Below are 22,008 nucleotides of genomic sequence, written 5' to 3'. Positions count from 1 at the left end.
TACAATGAAATATCGGGTTCCTATTTCAAATTAAAAAATAATAATAATAATAACAAATAATTAAAATTATTACTTTTCAATTTACTGAATTTGTAAGCCTTATTTTATTATTACATTATTTGTTATTATATCTATTGTTTATATATTCATGTATATTTATATTATATATATTTATTTATTTATATTATCTATTTAATATTATATTTATATTATTATTATTTAATATTATATTATTATTATATATTATATTATTTATTTAATTATATATATTTATATTTATTATTATTATTATCATATTATTATTTTATTATTATTATTATTGTTCATACTATTATTACTTTATTATTATTATTATTATATATTCATATTATTTTTTTTATTCATACTTTGGATTAATAAATTATATTATCTTGAAATATCAAAGTCGCACGATTGTCTTTTACCCAAAAAACGTCCACCCCAGGACTACCGTGCAGCTGCGAAGAGGATACGGTAAGAGGCTAAGAGGCCCCCCAGTGAAGGTTCACAAAGTGTCCAGATATATCCTTGGCGCAGAGATTACAGCACCGCGGCGTGTCACGTAGATCGTGTCCACGCGACCGAAAGCGAATTTCACGGGAGCGCACGCGGCCGCTGTTCAGATACACGCCGGCGTGTCAAAGACGGAAGAAGCGGCCGGGCCCGAGTTACGTGTAAATCCGCGGAGCCGGGTCACGGCGATTACTGAAATATTAAGAACCCAGGCCGGGCTCTGGACCGGGTCTATTATTAACCTCAAAGGGAGCTTGTCGTCGCGGACCCCGACCGCGTAAATACCGGCTTGATATGCCGCCGGTGACAAACGCGCGAAACACGGGCCATCAAAGAGACACCGTCGCGCGTATCCAACAAATCGGCCGGATTGCGCCGCGAGGACTTATTAATTAACGACGTTGATCGCGGTCCGGGGATCCCGCGCGATTTGCTCGGCTACTTGGGGGACGTTCGGTGGCTGCGGCCACCTTTGAGGGCTCGCGCGTGTGCCGACGTTCGGTCTCTAATGTTCGCGAACTTCCGTCAGAGACTTCGCGGGGAATACCTTCGCTTTGCAACAATGTCTCGTTCGCGCCGAATGTAAATTGCACGGCTACGAAGTTGACGAGGAAATTGAGATTGCGGGGCTTGTGATTGATTCGATGGTCGCTTCTTCAATCTTCCTGTGGCAATAGAGCCATTAATGTTTGGGCAATGGAATCGTTAGTTACAGTGTTGCAACGCATCTTGACTGGTCTGCGCGCGGCAAACATAACCTCAATTTGCTTAACCTCGATTCCCTTAATTATTTTCAATATTTATTGTGCGATGGTAGATTGTGTCTACGTTCTTTCGTGACGAGTATATTCGTCGCTAGAGCACAAAAAGTCGCCATTTTCTCGTGACGAATATATTCGTCGTTGGACAAAGTAATTGCCGTTATTTCATAACAAGTATATTTTACCATTATACAAAATGCTATTTCTTTATGACGAGTATTCTCGTCGTTACAAAAATTGCCTTTTCTTCAGGTCGAATATACTCGTCATTAGACAAAGTAATTGCAGTTGTTTCGCGATGTATATATTCGTAAACAAAGAAATTGTCGTTTCTGTTCACGACGAGTATACTCGTCATTGGAAAAATGCTATTTCCTCATGACGAGTATATTCGCCGGCAAACAAAAAAATTGCCACTTCTTCGTGACGAATATATTCGTCGTTGGACAAAGTAATTACCGTTATTTCAAAACAAGTATATTTTACCATTATACAAAATGCTATTTCTTTATGACGAGTATTCTCGTCGTTACAAAAATTGCTTTTTCTTCAGGACGAATATACTCGTCATTAGACAAAGTAATTGCAGTTGTTTCGCGACGTATATATTCGTCAGTAAACAAAGAAATTGTCGTTTCTTCACGACGAGTATGCTCGTCATTGCAAAAATTGCCGTTTCCTCGTGACGAGTATACTCGTCGTTACAAAAATTATCGTTTCTCCATGACAGCTACGTTTGTCATTACACAAAATGCTATTTTCTCATGACGAGTATATTCGGCAGGAAACAAAAAAATTGCCACTTCTTCGTGACGAATATATTCGTCGTTGGACAAAGTAATTGCCGTTATTTCATAACAAGTATATTTTACCATTATACAAAATGCTATTTCTTTATGACGAGTATACTCGTCGTTACAAAAATCATCTTTTCTCCATGACAACTATATTTGTCATTACACAAAATGCTATTTCCTCATGACGAGTATATTCGCCGGCAAACAAAAAAATTGCCACTTCTTCGTGACGAGTATATTCGTCAACAACAGCTTAAGAGATTAACCAGACTACACAGAACCAAAAAAAGGATCAGATTCGTACCAGAAAATCGTGGATATTTCAACTGCTGTAACTCCGTTAAGAAAAATCGCACAGCAATGCACCTGGGCACATTTTAAACGGCGGAGCCTCTACTTTCACGCCCTCCAGCTTATTTCGTTCGAACATCATTTCTTGTAGCGAAACAAAGTGGCAAAGTGAGGCCACTTCTTCTCTAGTCTCTCCTACGTGTCCGCTTAAAAAACTCGTCCTCTGCGAAATTCGCGAGTATCATGCGACTAAAGGGGACACGCTAATGTATCGGATACAGAAGAATGATTAGCGATTGTTCCCGGAGAATATGACCGGGCAGCGCGGGAAGGAGGATCCGTGAGAGCACGGGCGCGTTATCGTCGCAGGGATCTGAAACGAAACCGAATTTATGCATCGGTGGCTCGGCGGAATATATCCACGCGGACGAAAATGTTCTCCAAGTCACGAAATAACAGAGGCGAGCCCGGGAACCGGTTTCGGAAAGGAAAACGATACTCGCCGTGTGTTAAAGGGGTTAATACACCGTCCGAAAAGTCGCCGTCACGAGAGCCCGGGGGTCGGACAGACTCTAGATGAACGCCGTGCAATCGATTTCGGCGTTGACACGAACGATCGGTGGAACACGCGCGACCAAAGCAACCCGACCGAAAAGTGCAATGATTCCCGGAAATTCTGGATCAGTCGGGCCCCACCGATTTGGACTTGTCAAAAGTGTTAGGCCGCATGAAACGCTAATCGCGATCGTTCCGTGATGCGATCAAAGATCCAATGAAGCCCGATGGATCCATCGGTTATTTATGTTGCAGCAATCGGCGACCAGTGGCCAAAGTATTCAAATATGGCGCTTGATTTCGGCATCGGACCGAGTAATGATATTTGGACAGTGGCTCGTACAAACTGGAAGGCTCGCTAGATGCGTTGGCTTTAGGTATCGCCAGCTCAAACACGGATACACGCGCGTGTCTAATCGTGTCTTCGTCAACGCTCGTTAGACGAAGCCGTTAAAGCCAATGTTTACGATTTCGGCACGAAGTAATTGTACACATTAATGGGTTCTTTGTGGGACGATGAATCCATTAGTCGCTCGAATCGGTTCGGTTGCTATCGTAGACCACGCGGTTGTGTAAACGATGATCGAGACCTGGCACATAACGTAAAGCAGACTATTAATCTCTTTATTTTATCACATCGAAAAATTATGGCTCTTCTTTATCGATCCGAGCGAACGAGTTCTGAACTACAAGTCGTTATACATTTCTTTCGAGCTGCAAGGAAAATTTCTAGCGACGTTGTTCACGCTAAGCGTCAGTCTATGAAGAACAAGAATTTCAGAGGTTACTCTAATAAATCTAAGCATTTTAGACTCAAAAAGTCGAAGCATTTTAGAATCGAAAAGAAGTATAAGCATTTGGGGACTGAAAGAAATGTAAGCATTTTAGAGTCTAGAAGAAGTCAAGCATTTTAGAGTATAAAAGAAGTCTAAGCATTTAAGACTCTAACAGAAGTCTAAGCATTTAAGACTCTAACAGAAGTCTAAGCATTTCAGAGTCTAAAAAGAGTCTAAGCATTTTAGAGTCTAAAAGAAGTCTAAGCATTTTAGAGTCTAAAAGAAGTCTAAGCATTTTAGAGTATAAAAGAAGTCTAAGCATTTAAGACTCTAACAGAAGTCTAAGCATTTTAGAGTCTAAAAGAAGTCTAAGCATTTTAGAGTATAAAAAAAATCTAAGCATTTTAGAGTCTAAAAGAAGTCAAGCATTTTAGAGTATAAAAGAAGTCTAAGCATTTTAGAGTATAAAAAAAATCTAAGCATTTTTGACTCCAAAAGATGCCTGAGCATTTCGGAGTCTAAAAGCAGTTGAAGAGTGCAAAGCACTGAGAGCTGATACTCTAAAAGAAGTATAAGCATTTTAGACTCTACAAAAAGTCTGAGCATTTTAGCATCCCAAGAAAGTCTAAGCACACCTTGACATTTTGAACAACTTTCTTCTTTCTGAAAATATGTCGCTGTGTTTTAGTTTCAGAAATATCCTCGAAACACTGTGAACCTAACCGAGACTTAATCTAGACTTAAATCAGACCTAAACTTAAACCTGACCTAACCTATATTGATAACCAAAATCAGGTTTTAGACTTAATCTAGATCCAACCAAAATTAAACCTAGTCCTAACTTAGGGTCCAGTCTACTCATCAGTAAACTAGGTTCCACGGGGTTTGGGTATCCGTCCGCGAGTATGTTCCACAGTGATCTAGTTGGAATAGACTGTCCTATGTGGGCCTCACCCAGGCCTTAACCAGGCATCACCTAGATTTAACCCAGACCTAACCTAGAGCTCCCTTAGTCCAAACCCAGACCTACCCTAAATCCGCAGGTTACTCAACCACTTAAACTTATTCTAAATGAAATCAAGACCAAACCTAGGCTTAGCTTAGTTCTGCAATCATCTCATCAATAAATTAGAATCCACGGGATTTTACTTTGCCATGTGTTTTACAGTGATTTAGTTGGAATAGACTGTCCTCAGTGGGCCTCACCCAAGCCTTAACCGGATATCACCTAGATTTAACCCAGACCTAACCTAGAGCTCCCTTAGTCCAAACCCAGACCTACCCTAAATCCGCAGGTTACTCAACCACTTAAACTTATTCTAAATGAAATCAAGACCAAACCTAGGCTTAGCTTAGTTCTGCAATCATCTCATCAATAAATTAGAATCCACGGGATTTTACTTTGCCATGTGTTTTACAGTGATTTAGTTGGAATAGACTGTCCTCAGTGGGCCTCACCCAAGCCTTAACCGGATATCACCTAGATTTAACCCAGACCTAACCTAGAGCTCCCTTAGTCCAAACCCAGACCTACCCTAAATCCGCAGGTTACTCAACCACTTAAACTTATTCTAAATGAAATCAAGACCAAACCTAGGCTTAGCTTAGTTCTGCAATCATCTCATCAATAAATTAGAATCCACGGGATTTTACTTTGCCATGTGTTTTACAGTGATTTAGTTGGAATAGACTGTCCTCAGTGGGCCTCACCCAAGCCTTAACCGGATATCACCTATATTTAACCCAGACCTAACCTAGAGCTCCCTTAGTCCAAACCCAGACCTACCCTAAATCCGCAGGCTACTCAACCACTTAAACTTATTCTAAATGAAATCAAGACCAAACCTAGGCTTAGCTTAGTTCTGCAATCGTCTCATCAATAAATTAGAATCCACGGAGTTTTACTTCGCCATGTGTTTTACAGTGATTTAGTTGGAATAGACTATCCTAAGTGGGCCTCACCCAGGCCTCACCCAGGCCTCACTCAAGCGTCACTTAGACTTAACCTAGACCTAATCCAGAGCACACTTAGCTAACTCCCTTAACTCAGACCTATCTTAAATCCGCGCGCTACCTCCCACCATCTACTTTCCAATCCGGAAAGTAGAATCGCCTGAACTCCCAAAAGCCCACTTAGAGGTCCAAGGCCCCCACCCCCACCTTCTTCGTAAAACCGTAGAAACCGTCGCGCCGTATTCCCCGCTCGCATTTTCCAATTAGCTAAGCCGGCCACACGGCTCATTTCCATGGGGTCTGTAAAACCGTCCGCCGCGTGTTCCGCCGGGGTTCCAGCCGGCGTAGGTGTACGTAGACACGTCGGAATATGAGTATCGACGTTATCGAGTAGCCACGTCAAAGGAGCTCGAGCGACGCCGGGACAAATACGTTTCGAGGCACGACGACGATCGCGACAGCATTTATTATTCAGCGGCTCGAAAGGGTCCGCCCTGGCTGGCTCTCGCGCGCTCACACACACGCGCCCGTATGCGCGCGTGTATGTGTGTGGGTCGTTCGATCGTAGGTAAACGTCCCTGGGAACGTAATGTGGGCTTTACTTTAACGATTAGGTTTTTCGCGAGCGTGCAGCAGCGCCGGCCTCCCCCCCCTCTCTCTGGGTCTCTCTCTTGTTCTCTTTTCCGATCTTTCTCTCTACCCTCCCGCTTTCTCTTTCTCCTTCTGTGCATACTCGTCGGCCCGCAACGTAGTCGCAGTAGTCGTCGCCGACGTCGCAGTCGTCGCAGTCGTCGTCGCCGATGCCGGCAGCCGCGAGGGCGACAGGACGGCTCACTTGGAATTGATTCGGGGAATAATCAATGCGGGAGTAACGTCGTGCCCGTGTACACGCTGGAATAAACCGTCGCGGTGGGACAGTGTTTGCCTCCCTTTCCGTACCCGCGAACGGCTGCCGAACGCCGCGCCGATTTTTCTTTCGCTCGGACACGACCGGGACACTCGCTGCCACTCGCTGCCACTCGCTGCCGATCGGTGCCGCGCGCTGCCACTGGCTCCGTCGGTGGCGTCGAATCCGGTGAACGGTCTTTTTCAGATTCTCTTTGTCGGCCGGCACGCATTTCGCTGGATTGATGCGATTTTTCCGCGAGCGGCTCCCGCATGCGAACGATTGCACGCGGATTTAAGAAGTTTGGGTTGATTGGTTTTCCAGGGTCGAATTAACGGGAATTTTTAAACGGCTTGTAGCAATTCCGGACATTTTTTATTGGTAGATCTTTATGCGATATTAACTGTGTTTCAGTGCTGATGGTATGAAAGGGAAGTCAGATAAAAATGCACTGTTCATCATTGTAACGAGTTGTAAATAATGTGACGACGAACTTCCATTTTTTTAAGGTCTTTGCAGTCTTGTGTTTGATCTGTTCATGTTTGTCGTAAGTGCATAAAATATATGTATACATGTATATATACGTATATTTATTTATTTGTTTATTTATTTATTAACGCTTATTATTTATTTACTCGTTTATTACTTATGGCAACCATAGATAGATCAAAGGAGTACTAATGATTTATAAGAAAAATATTAACAGAATATGAAGATGATTACGATAACTTTAAACTTAAAATGTCGCTCTGTTTTAGTTTCAGAAATATTCGCGAAACACTGTGAACCTAAATCGAGACCTAGACTTAAGACAGATCTAGCTCAAACCTAATGCTGGCCTAACCTATACTCAAAATTAGGCTGTGGATATTGACGCGAAATAAAAATTCTCTGATGCAATTCGAAAAAACAAGAATTAAATAAAATTTTATATTCATTTTCAATATTTTCAATCGTTTGCATTGTAATCGTTCGAGGCATTTTCAGCACTGGTGTATTGAAATTATAATTTTAAGTAGAACTAAAAAAGAAAAATGATTGCTGTATTATAATTTGTTCGAATTTGTTTGAAAAAAAGGAGCAACTTTATATTTAAATCACATATCTTGCAATGGATGTGGAAAGATCCTCGGTCAAATCTTTCAATGAGATTTCATGATATCTTCTTTCCATCGTGCTTCAAACGCGAGCGCATTAGTGCATGGAATAAGTAGAATGGCATAGATAGAACACTTTAGGTGTTCGGAATTTTTCAAGGGTGGTTTTTTGCATTATTGTACAAGTCATTAATTATTGTACTAATTTTGTAACTGCAAAAATTTCTTATTGCAAGTCTAGCTCAGAACTATGTAAATTATAAAGATTAAAGATTCCATTAGTTTAGCAAAATAACAGCAAAATTAATATGATCACTTCAGTTGTTCAGAATTGTTTAAGGATCATTTTCTACAACATTGAACCAGTCGTTTTCAAATCAAATCGACTTTTAATGCTTCTAATTTTACTATCTAATTATATTATATTAATAATAATATTAATATTATATTTATATATATATACTAATATTATATTAATCTATCTAATCTAATTTTACTATATTTTAATTTCGGCAGATTCCATTCGTTTATTAAGATAACAGCAAAATTAGTGCGAATACGTCAGGTATTCAGGGTTGTTTAGGGGTTGCTTTCTTTAACATTATAGCAATTGCTGGTCTAATATCATTTTGCTGCTGCAATCATTTCCTTTTGCAGGACTAGCTTAAAAATAAGCAGATTCGAAACGCTAGGGGTAGAAAATTGAAAAGATAGTAGCCACCCCCAATCCTTTGGACCTTCCACCAATTTTTCTAATTTTGCTATTGCATCAGTTTCCGGTTTCAAATCTATCTCAGAATTACGTAGAGATAATAGCAAAATTAGTGTGCACATTCCGTGCACTTGAACTTGTTCAGAACTTGTTTACCCTTTAACATTGTAGCAATTGTTGATCGTTCCAGTAATTTTACTGCCACAATAATTTCCAACGGCTTACAATTCAGCTGATTAAAAATAACTAGGGCAAAAAATATCCACCCCTAATTTTCTGAACAAACGAATCCACACGTAATTTTTATAATGTTGTTGTTGCAACAATTTTCTGTCATTTAGCTTCAATTTCTGCAGATTACAATATTTTTAGATTTCATTAATTTCTCGAGGAATAGCAAAAGTAGCGCGAACGCTTCAGATATTCAGGATTGTTTGGGGTTGTTCAAGGGTAGTTCTCGTTAACATCGTAGCAATTGTTAGTTGTTTCACGAATTTCGTAATAATTTCCTCTTGCAAGCCAAGATGGCAACGCTTCTAACGGAAAATCGTAAAAATACATAACCACCCCTAATTTTCAGAGCAAATGGATCCAGCATGTTCCAATTGGTGAGCAATGGAGCCCCACGGAATAGGAAGATCCTGTGGCCGATATATTTAATGTAATGAGCTTACCGGGGAATCGGGAATCAACGAGCCACCTGTCGCGACCCCCGTCTTCGGCGCGAGGGTCGCGTCGCTGGGTCAGACGGAACGATTTCTGGTCTGGAAAGGGTTGCTTTCGGCCGATTTTCCCTGTAATCGTGGCCGGATCGGCTGATACGCGGGCACGGAAACAGATGCGTGAATTTTCGTGGGCGGGACTATTGAATATTTGATGAACATCGATGGCATCGTTTTGCTAACACGCGATTCTGAATATAGTGCGTATCGATCGATGGAAAGGGACGCGCGGCTCGTTCGGCCGCGGATATCGACTGGCGGTTGGTTCGTGCGACCGGCCGGAACAAGGAGGTGGAACCTGGCGGAGGTGCCGCGGGAGGAGGTCCTCTCCTTTAATATCCAGAGGGGGTGGGCAAATGTTCCCGACGGAATAAATTTAAATATTAAGTTTAATCTCAAATTAAATCTCGGAACAACATGAATTTCAAGTCGACTGTCCCTTGTTCGAGGCGGAAGGAACTAGTCGCGGGTAGACGCCGGCTCTCGCGGAGTGGGGGGAGGGGGGGGCAGGCAGCTTTCGGCTTCAGAAAGCTCGCGGATCGACGATATACTGCCGTTGGACAATGATAAACGAAATTGCGTTCGATAGAGTTCGAACGGAATAGCAGAACGTCCGATCAATACGTAACTCTGTGATCTCAACGTGGCCTACGTTACTTTCCAGTTTGTGATTATTCACAGCACTGTAAACAGCCACTTTTAACTGAGACACTCTGTATATTTAAAAAGATATATTTGAGATAATAGAAAATAGAAATATGGTTATGTTTTTGATTTTTGTTTAGATATTGGTGAAAATTGAAAAAGTTACTTTAGAGACACCCGGTATATTTAAAAAAATGTATTTGAAATAATAGAAAATAGTAAATAAAATAGTAATATCAGTAAAAATGTAAAAATTACTTTGAGCTTATCATTATTCACAGAACTGTAGGTGGTCTCCTTTGGTAGAGACACACGGTATATTTTAACAAATGAATTAGCAGTAATAGAAAATAAGAATATGGAAATATAGTCTTGCTTTTGGTTTTTGTTTAAACATAGTTAAAAATGTAAAAGTTACTTTGAGCTTATAATCATCCGCAGAACTGTAGGTGGCTTTCTTTAGCTGAGACACCCTGTATATCTAAAAAAGTTATAGTAGAAATAATAGAAAAGAACAATATACAAATATAGCTTTGTTTTTAGTTTCTACTTAAATATCAGTAAAAATTGTAAATTCCTTTCGCGAAAATGTTTGCGTACGTCAACTTCAAAAGTTGTTGCTAAAAAAAAATTTAGTTCTAGGTTAGGTCTACGTTAGAATGTTCTTATATTTTCGTCATGTAGGTGAGGCTATTCTTTGAGCAGATTTAGAACGAAATTGTTGTTGCCAAATATTCAATGACGCCAATTTAAAAAGTTATGGTAAACAGATAAATGTTCTAAATTAGTTCGAGGTTTGTTCTAGATTAGGATGTTCCGACCGAAATTCGAAAAACAATCACTGGCAAAATCTAATATCATTGCCACTTTTAATCGTTGTAAAATAAACCAGGTCCTCAGTGAACCTAACCTAAAATATTCAAATTCTTTGTTATCGAAACACATCTCGTGTACGTATTCGATAATATATTCGGTCGGATCGATTCGAAAGAATCTTCAAAGTACTCGATCATCGTATAAACGAGTAAAGAATTGAATGCGTTTGGATCATGGTGGTCGCGTTTCTGAAAATTATGACTTATATATAACCTATACATGCCAAAATCTTAAAAAGACAAGTGAAATAAATTATGAAGCTACTACAAATTAACCGTAAATTATCTAAACAATAAATATGGTCAGTAAACAATAGTCACGTTAGTAAACAATAACACTCCTTACTTTCCACAACGCGAAAAATATGAGTTACTACGATTCGAACCCGCTGAATTAATCCAACAGTTCCACCGCACGATATTTAGAAATCCTCGCAAGGTCTTCACGCTAAATGATTTAACAGAAAGCCCGAATCCAACGAAGAGCATTTTTTCTTGAAGACCACAGCATGGCAGTTGGAATGAACATGGCGGTGATCACGCGGGAAAAAGAAACACCGTGGACCGTGGACCGGGCAAACGAACTGCGACTGTTCCCCGAAAATCACGACGTCGTCCGATCCTCGGCATTCAAATTGTCGCGGGAATTTCGAAAAACACCGCGCGTTACTGCGGTTCCGAAAATCTCTCTCTCTCTCTCTCTCTCTCTCTCTCTCTCTCTCTCTCTTGCTCTCTCACACGGAATAAAGAGAGCGCGCTTAACCGGGCGCAGGCGACCAGGTAGAAGGGAAGGTAAAAAGACAGGAGAATTCACGGGAACGCGCCGTCACCGCATGAATTATGGAACGGTGTACGCCGAAGGACCTTCTTCTTTTTCGACTATGCACGGTGAATGCGCGTAATAGCGTGGAATAGAGTAATAAACGATTCCGCAGAGTCCGCGGGAGCACCCCGCATACCTTAATGATCGGGGATACAGGGGATTTGCATAGGCCACACAGTCTCACCGGCTCGGTCAATCAGTGACCCTCCACGGACCTGTCATCTGCTTTCATAGTTGCACCCGACTGTCCCGCCCCCTCTGTTCCCCTGCCCCGCTCCGACAGTCCTTCGCCACCAACGTTTACATTGGCAGTCACGAATCTTTCAAACGACGTGATTGAAGACTCGACTCGTACCTTCTTCTCGTTACGTTACTTAATCCCGCTGCCATATTGTTTACTGGAACGTACGATCATTCGCGGTAACGATTTGGACTCTATTCGTCGCTGTGCCACCACCAACCACCGCTGTGTTCGAATATCTATTCTCTCTATTCTAATTTTCCGACGTGCATGGATGTTGTAATTACTGCGTCGAATGAAGCGACTTTTACAGTTCTTGTAATATTGAAACGAAACATTTGTCGAAAGAAACGTTGTACGGTGTTGTACAGTAATATAGTATATATACTAATATATAGTAATATATAGTATATACACTAATATAATATATAGTAATATATAGTAATATATAGTATATACACTAATATAATATATAGTAATATATAGTATATATACTAATATAATATATAGTATAGTAATAAGCATTTAACAGTATTTGAACTAAAACTGTACAATACTAAACAATGTTCCGTACTTAGACTAAAATTGTAAAATTAAGAAACGATCCGATGGGACTGAAATTTGGCGAACGACTTCACCTTTTCCATCAAAACAATGTTTTTATTTAAGAAGATTAAATTTAATCTAATTCAGATCTAATCCAGAGACCTAACCCAAAAATCGATAAGGCAGAGAGTAACATAAATTAATAACTAGATAGAACATTTTATGCATTCGTGGAAAATACTGGAACATTTATGCCTTTACATGCTTCGCTTTGTCCACTGTTCCTCTTTAGTTTCCCAGACATTCGCAGAAAAGCTTAGTTAAACATAATTTAGGACTAAGTTAGGTCTTAGTTATGTCTGAGATAAGTTTGGTCTATGTAGGTTCAGGGCTTAATTTTGAACAAAGTTTTCTCTGCACATACGTATCACTGTAGCTCGCTTTTAGTTTTCAAGATATTTACAAGAAACTGTAGTAAAAAACACAGGTTGGTTCTGGGTTGAGTCTGGATATTTTGTGAATTGAATAAATTGATAAAACAACACTGGATCCATATGTTAAACAGAAAACTCGGATGAACTAAACGCCAATGGGTTCTGTCGAAAGAAAATAGCTACCAATATCCGACAGATGTCGCTGGCAACGCTGGAGCCAATATCTGAATTAATATTAAAAATCTACAATGATGCGGATGGCAACTGCTACTAATAATCAACATGTTCCCCGGGAAATCTACGCTGGAAGAATTTGAAATTATAGTGAAGTTCCTATCTGAAAATAACATAACCGTTTAAATTATTAAGACTGATGTCAGCGAGATATAAATATAGAACCATAGGATATGCTAGAGAATAAGACCTTTCTAGGTATAAGTTTGTCTGACATGTACCTGATCGCTAAGTATCTGTAAGTAGAGTAGTTAATAAGGTTAAGTTGCCAATGATCTTTATACTTGCTACCTATAAGACTGACATGTAGCTGTGCAGTGTGCAATACTAGATTTAGGATAACTTTAAGTTACACAGAATGTATCTGATAAAGGGAACTATGTGTATGCATTGTTCGTAGACCAAGGATTTAGATCAGCACTTTAAACGAATACAATATTTAAAATAAATATAAATAATATAATAATAATTAAACATAATAATATAATAATAATGTAATAATAAGTTATAAAATAATATGAACGTGTAGGGAAAATGATGTCTTAAACCAAAATATACAAGTTCCCTAAATTAGTTCAAATTGTTTAGTTCAGTGATTACGTTCTACCAACTACAGTTGTAGAAGTTTTGTGTTTCGTCTATGGTGCAATCTCCATTATCCGAACCCTCCAAATCGAAGCTTGCTTCGTAATTTTGTATTATTTAACTATTTAATTTTGAGCTTCATGGTACAAATTGGTAAAAGTTTATAATCCAAACAAAGGAAGGAAAAATGATTTCCCAACCTTGACATAATCTAAGAGTAGCTCAAACATTACCACGTAATATGTACGTCTAAGGAAAAGTTTTCGAAAATCATATTCTAAATCTAAATATATTAAACCTAATCCAAGGGTGTACCCAATCTAACCTAGACCTAACATGGATCTAAACTAGACCTACTTCAGACCTAACCAACGTTTAGTGATAGTTTTTTGCGAATATCTCGGACACTAAAGCCAAATAGCGGTAACACATGAACAGAAAAGTTGTTCAGAACGGCGACCTTGACAGCATACTTCAAGGACATCGCAGCCAGTGAGGTATCCTCTTTTCTATATAATTACAAAGCAAACTTAGGAACGACAATTTGACATAACCGTTAGAAAAACCGATTTCCGCTGGAGATCTCGATTAAGTTCGTTCGTCCGTTCGAAATTCGTCCGATTGCAAAAATCTCGTCCGCCGAACGCGGCCACGTGAATCCCGCGGCAATTAATTCGCCGCGCAGCCCCTCGGCTAATTTCGGCGATAAAGACGCGCCGTGTAACGCGGATCGCTTGGATAATAACGCGTGCGCGCCGGATTAAAGTAACATTACGGTCGAATAATGGCGGTCGCGTCGGCGCTCGCTTAGGAATACGCCGATGCCGTGCATTAATTCGAATTAGAATTATACCGCCCAGCGATTGATTGATATTACAGGATCCTCGTAAATTACATGCGGCAGGTGGTGGACGTTATTTACCGAGCACTGAAATATAACCATCATTAAGACAGTCGTTCCCGCAGATTACCAGTTCGGGGAACGTAAAATTAATTACGATACGTTCACCGTCGTGGACCCGTAGCCGTTTTCCACGGGCGTCAACGGGGTTTACGAGCAACGCCAGAGCTAGCGCTACGGGCGTCCCTCATAACCGAAAACTCGAAATTCCGATGCCAGCGCCGAACAGTGTAAAAAGAGTCCGACGAATTTCACCGGGCGCGCCATCTCGCGGGATCTCGTTCCGTTCGATTGATCGCGAATGGGTTCTGTAGATTAAACTCAAACGTAAAACTTAGCACGAAACTCTGTTGCGCTCGCCTGTAAATCGAATGCAATGGAAGCGCCGTTATCCAGACGAATTCGGTTGAATGACAGTTGTTCGGATAATATAGAATATAGGTTACGATCTTCGTCTAAACTTTAATCAGTTTGTATCGTCAATCTCAAAAACTCGAATATTTCAATGGTCGAAAAAATGTATTACGAAACAAGCTTCGACTTAGGCAAATCGGATAATGGAGGTTGCATCGTGGATGAAACAGAACACTTCCACAACTGTAGTTGGTAGAACATATTCACTCTAATGAAAATCTAATAATCTAAATAATAATATAATAATAATATAATAATAATATAATAATAATATATAAAAATAATATAATAATAATCTAATATAATAATAATATATAAAAATAATATAATAATAATCTGAATAATCTAAACTAATTTAGGGAACTAATATTGCATATTTTGGTTTAGGACATTGTTTTCAAAAACTTTTCCCTATACGTGCATATTACTTTGCATTCTTTGATTTATTTTAGGTATTGTCAATGCAAACACATGGTTTCCTTTACCAGGTACATTCTGTATAATTTAAAGATATCCTAAGTCTAATATTTCACACTGGACAGATACATGTCAGTCTTATAAATTGGCAAGTATAAGGATCACTGGAAACTTAACCTCATTAACTACTCTGCTTACAGATACTTAGCGATCATGTATTAGGGGGACCGGAAGGTAATGTCGTTTCTGCACATGTCAGTATTCCTTTTTTTTTTGCATACTAATTTTTGCACACTAAAAATTTGCATACTAAATGAAAAAAGGTTGTTGATAATGAGGGTGATTACATCATTGATTGAAAATAAAAACTAATTAAAAATTGATCTGTTTGAATTTAATGTAAACAAACGACATAACTTTCCGGTCCCCCTAATACATGTCAGACAAACTTACACCTAGAAAGGTTTTATTCTCTAGCTTATTCTATGGTTCTATATTTATATCTCGCTGACATCAGCTTTATTAATTTAAACAGTTATGTTATTTTCAGACAGGAACTTCACAATAATTTCAAATTCTATCAAAGTAGGTTTCCCGGGGAACATGTCGATTGTTAGTAGCAGTTGCTATCCACGTCTTTGCAGATTTTTAATGTTAATTCCTGAATTAACCTCCATTAAGCTTCAGCGTTGCTAGCGACATCTATCGGAGATTAGTAGCTATTTTTCTTTCGACAGGATTCATTGGCGTTTAGTGGATCCGAGTATTCTAGTTAACATAATGTTGTTTTACAAACTTATTCATTTCACGAAATACCCAGACCTAACCTGAGTTTATCTACAGTTTCTTGCAAATATCTTGAAAACTAAAAATGATACGTATTACGAAGGAAAAGGTTCGTTCAGAATTAAGTCCTGAACCTACACAAAGGCAGGCCTAACTCAGTCTTGACTTATGTTTAACCAAAGTTTTGCTGCGAATATCTCGAAAACAAAGGCGAAACAGTGGACAAAGCCAAACATGTAAAGCGAGAAATTTTTGAATATTTTCCATGAGTGCATACAATTTTTCAGCATTGTCCATGAATGCATAAAATTCTTCGGTATTGTCCACGAACGCATAAAATTGTTCAGTATTGTCCATGAATGCATGCAATTTTCCATTATTTGCCACGAATGCAAAAATTTTTCAGTTCAGTTATTAATTCAATACCGCTCTTTGGCATATCGATTTTTAGGTTAGCTCTCATTTAGATCTGAATTTGATTTAATTTAATTTTCGAGTCATCGAAAATCCGTCCCGTAAACGTTATTTTCATTGGAGAAAAAAATAATGTAATTCGGCAAATTTCAATGGAATCGGTACGCTGTTCAGAAGTTTCCGCGCCTGATGCTATTAACAACGGAGACGACGGATTTCGAAATTAACGCATTCGAGTGGCCCGGAATTTCTGCCAGCAATTTAGTCGAAATTCCGGACGTCTGGCTAATAACGGCTGATAACAAACACGGCATTATTACTCCACCTTTGACGGCGTTAAGCTTTGTGCCCGTGTTCCGATCGTTGATACACAGCCCGAGCATAGCTGCTCCGAGTCCATAGGTTTCTGTATGCTGCGACAACCGGAACCGAATTGAAAAAATCGATTAGGTCACGATCCGTAAAGCAGAACCCGCCTCCTTCAATTTTAATTAACAGAAGGTTTCCTTTTCACAAAGATTCGGTATAAATGAGGTGTATACATTTGTAAATTTTCACTTTACGACAAGTCTGTCCATAATTTGTTTTAAAGACTCCGGTATAGATCAAAGAGTTTTAATAATATTCTTGAAAGTACTAGGTTATTATTAAATCTAGCAAAATTGAGTACAGGAAAATTATGGGTAGCAAAATTAAATATAGGGTAAAATAAAGTATAGAGAGTCTAGGTAATAGCAAAATTAAATATTGCAAAATTCAGTATAGCAAAATTGGGTACAGAAGAATACAATGTAGCAAATTTAAGTACATAAAAAGTAAGTGTAGCGGAATGAGGTACAGATATAAATTAAGTACAGCAAAATTAAATATTAGAAATTTAAGTATAGGAAAATGATACAACAAAATGAAGTATAAGAAAATGAAGTGCAATGAAGTAAGTATAGTAAATTGAAGTATAGCAAAATTAACTACTGTCAAATTGAATTCAATAAATTTAAGAGTATGGTAAAATGAAGTACAGTCAAATTGAGTACTGTAAAATTAAACACATTCAAATGAAGTATAACAAAATTGAGTACAGTGAATCAAGTACAGCAAAACAAAATATAGATAAATTAAGTACAGCAAAATTATATGTTAGAAATTTAACTATAGGAAAATGATGTACAACAAAATAAAGTATAAAAAAATGAAGTGCAATGAAGTATAGTAAATTGAAGTATAGCAAAATTGACTACTGTCAAATTGAATTCAATAAATTTAAGTATGGTAAAATGAAGTACAGCCAAATTGAGTACTGCAAAATTAAACACATTCAAATTGAGTACAACAAAATTAAGTACAGTAAATCAAGTACAGCAAAACAAAATACAGTAAAATTAAGTAAAGCAAAATTGAGCATGGAAAATGTAAGTATAGCAGAATTAAGTGCAGTAAAACGAAGTAAATCGAGGAGTGGTCGTCGACTAGGGGAGGGTGACCCATCGTGGACCGCGATCGCAATGTCGACACTTTCTAGCGAATCCTTACGTGGGTAAAGCGGACGATGGTTTCTCCGTGCGCTACTAATTGAAACGTTCCGCGGGACGAACTAATTGACGCTGTATCTCTCTCTCCCGCGGCACTCGCAGCCGCGTAATTGCATAAGCAGTTCCGCGCCGAACGTTGAGCAATAACAACGAGTGTATGCAGCAACGGGGATATATCTATGGCGCGATCGGAAACGTTTCAGAAAACCCTGCGGCAGACTTCGTGGGGTGCTGTTGCCTTTCTCTCTCTCTCTCTCTCTCTCTCTCTCTCTCTCTCTCTCTCTCTCTCTCTCTTGCTACCTGGCGACAGTGTAAAACGTATGAAAATCGATATTAGGGACTCGAATCGCAGCGGGACCAGCTAATTGCCTCTTGGGGGGCTGTTTCGGTTTCGCATCAAGTGCCTGGCAATTTGCGACGAGGCCACGGCGTAGGTGAAAAGAAATCCATGGAATATTGTGGTCGAGAGACTTCTCGAGGGCTCGACACATGGAACATTTATTAGGAGAGTCTGCGCACGGTAAATTGGGATCAGAGGCCCTTTTATGCGATGCAACGTTCATACGTTTAGCATTCGAGTTCGTGGTCATTCGTAACCAGGGTCTTTCTGCGTTCATATTGTAAACCGGAGGGAAAGGTACGAACCAACAACAACTAGTGCCATTTCGAGTTTCATTTGTTTAATTTTCTGCGCGAGCAACCCGTTCGTATACAAGCAATTAGCAAAGTGCACTGTTGTAAATGCCGCACGGTTACTATGGAAGATCTCGTCAAAAGTGTTTCGTTAAGGCCCACTTGGACGAGTCAGTTGCGGCCGCGAACAAGTCCAAGCTGACATATGACTGTGTTTTGAGAGAATTAGTAATTCTTTGTCTACCTTGGGCAAGGAAGTCAGCTCAAATCATGGATAGATATACTGCAACACAGTAGAAAGTATGCTGATAAAATCGAAAAAATTGAGATTACATGAGGAAACATTGAATTCGATAAGGGAGACTGAGAAAATCGTTTCTAGCCTTATCTTGGACAAGGAAATTAGCACAAATCATGTCTAGATATACTGCAACAGTAGAAAAAATGCTGATGAAATCGACAAAATTGGGACAACCTGAGAAAACATTGAATTTGATAGAGGAGACTGAGAAAATTGTCTTTCGTCTCTATCTTGAGCAAAGAAATCAGCTCAAGTCATGGACAGAAACAATACAACAGTTAAAAAAAAGTCTGATGAAAGCATAGTTGCTTGTTAGACTCTAAATCTAGTATTTTGGACATCCTACAAGTAGGTATCAATCTTCTAGGCTTGCAAGTATGAGGATCGTTGGTAACGTGACTGTATTGTAAATTGGACAACAACTAGTGGCATTTGTGGGAAATATTCTTTGGAAATATTCTCAACAACCCTATAAAAAGAATTAATGTTTTATTGACTGTATTGGGCAAGGGAGTCAGCTCAAATCATGAATAGACATACTGCGAGAGTAAAAAAAAAATGCTGATGAAATCGACAAAATTGGGATAACCTAATAATTAAACTGAATTGGATAGGGTAAACTGAGAAAATCGTCTCTGCCCTCTATCTCGGGCAAGGAAATCAGCTCAAATCCTGAATGGGAATATCGCAACAATAGAAAAAAACGCTGATCAAACAGACAAAATTGAGGAAACATTGAAGTGAGTGAGAGGCCGATCGAGGAAGTCGTCTCCGTCCTCTATCCTGGGCAAGGAAGTTAGCTCAAACCATGGATGGAGATACTGCAACGGCAGAAAAAACGCTGATGAAATCGAAGAAGGCATTGAATTGGATAGAGACGACTGGAAAAATCGTCTCTATCCTGTGTCCTGCGCATGGAAATCGGCCGAGATCATGAATAAAGATACTGCGACGTTGAATTGGGTGGACGGAATTCAGGAAATTGCTTCCGGCCTCTATCTTGGGCAGGGAAATCAGCTCAAATCACGAACAGAAATGCTGCATCGGTAGAAAAAACGCTGATGAGATCGACAAAAACTGAGATAACATGAGAGACCTTCGAATTGGATATGGGAGACTGAGAAAATCGACTCTAGCCTCTATCTGGGGCAAGGAAATCAGCTCAAATCATGAATAGACATACTGGAATAGTAGAAAAAATGCTGATGAAAGCGACGAAATTGAGATATCATGTTGGAAACATTGAATTGGATAAGGGAGAGACTGAGAAAATTGTCTCTAACCACTATCTTGGGCTATAAGAAGCCTAAAAGCTGGAAGAGATTTGCCTGTACAAATGCTTTTACCGGCCCTGGTAGGCGAATTATCTTTTCTCCCGACCTTGGCCAAGCAGATCAGGCTTAGCGGAGTCGTAGAAACCAGGCGTGAACTCCCGAAAAGCGTCACGCGACGGCGACGCCGTCGGCTCGCGGCTGTTCTCGACCGCGAGAAGCCGTCGCAGAGCGCTTACGATCGTCGGCCGATCGCGCGAAATATTTACAGTAGCGGTTCTAATGGGGGCGGGCACGCGACGATGAAACAGGACGACTTTCTCGTATGACAGGAATCGCGATCGACGCGGTAATGGCGCCTTATCGTGATCCCCGCGACACGCGGCCGGAAAATCGAAGCGCGGCGACGGGTCGGCGGGTCGAGGGGAGGTCAGCTGGCATACCGGCGAAGCTGCGAAAAAAATTTCCGAGGACGATTGTGACGACGAGCGTCGAAAAGAGAGTGCGGGAAATCTTGGTGCCACCTGGCATCGCTGTACGCCGGTCACGTGGATAGGCGAAATCCTCGGCTTTGGTGTGATCTCTTCGAGAAGTGACTAAATCTATGAGACAATGTTATTGTGACGTTGAGAAGAAATGTTTGTCCAAAGGTATATCGTATAGTACCTGAACTAACCTAGAAAATGCCACGTGATACGTATAGGGAGAACTGCTTGAACGTGGTGTCCTAAATCGAGCCCAGACATAACCTAGACCTACTGCAGAAGTCTTACAGTAGGCTAGGTCCTCGACTTAGGTACAGTCTCTTCTAGAAATGACTAAATTTGTGAGGTCAAATAATATTAATTAATAATATTTTTTTTATAATTATTAATTAATTAATATTATAATATAATATTAATCAATATTATTGTGAGGTCAAAAATGTTACATTGTATAACACCTAAACTAACCTATTCACTGCCACGTGATACGTATAAGGAGAACTTTTTGAATATGATGTCCTAAATTAAAGCCAGACATAACCTAGACCCAAGTCACACATGTAGACTGGTTCTCGACTTAGGTATAGTCTCTTCGAAAATTAACTAAATTAGTAGTTTTTATTGTAAGGTTAAAAAGAAAGTTATGTCAAAAGAAATATTTTATAGTACTCAGACTAACGTATACACTGCCACGTAATATCTTTAGGAAGAGCTTCTTTAATATAGTTATTATCATTACGTATTTACGCGCGCGTGCGCGCGCGATCTATATTGGACCCTTTTAATTCATGCAAATGAAATACACATAATCCGGAACAAAATAAACGTTGCAGCGAACATGATTTTACGACAGATGCAATGGGATTAGCAAAATGTCTCAGAGCGTTCCCAAAGAAATCAAGTTCTTTTACTGTGCTCGTACAAAATCGAAGGATGTTCTAAACTTCTAACGGCGTGCTATACTAGATTTAGGATAACTTTAAGATATATATAGTCATAGTGACTGTATCTGATAAACGGATTATTGTTAGATCAAGTCTAGTCTTTTAATAATTAAATGACAATATATATATATAGTGCCATGTTATACGTATGTATAGGGACAACTTAATGAAAATGATGTCCTAATGATATAATACATTTGTACAGTGTGCAATACTAGATTTAGAATAATTTTAAGATAGTTGCACTGAATGTACTCGGCTTAATCCGCAGTCACATTTCTATCACGAAGTACCTATATGTGATACAAATTTTAAACAACTGTCACTAAAAAACTAGCAACACTACGGAAACACAAGAATTTCAGAATATAACTTGAACATTCTAGAACATCGTTTCCTTTATTAGAACTCGATATCGCACTTCCAAGTATATTGAATTAATTGTTAAT

General features: G+C 39.3%; 1 protein-coding gene across 6 annotated transcripts in view; it reads right to left on the bottom strand.

Moving 5' to 3' along the window:
* The window catches only part of LOC117225653 (uncharacterized), a 1,038,968-nt gene that overhangs the window by 129,434 nt on the left and 887,526 nt on the right, over window positions 1-22,008 (bottom strand). The window lies entirely within an intron of this gene.

The sequence above is a fragment of the Megalopta genalis genome, chromosome 14 (genome assembly GCF_051020955.1).
Source record: "Megalopta genalis isolate 19385.01 chromosome 14, iyMegGena1_principal, whole genome shotgun sequence".
NCBI classification, from domain to species: Eukaryota; Metazoa; Arthropoda; class Insecta; order Hymenoptera; family Halictidae; genus Megalopta; species Megalopta genalis.
This window is presented reverse-complemented; position numbering and strand designations above follow the sequence as displayed.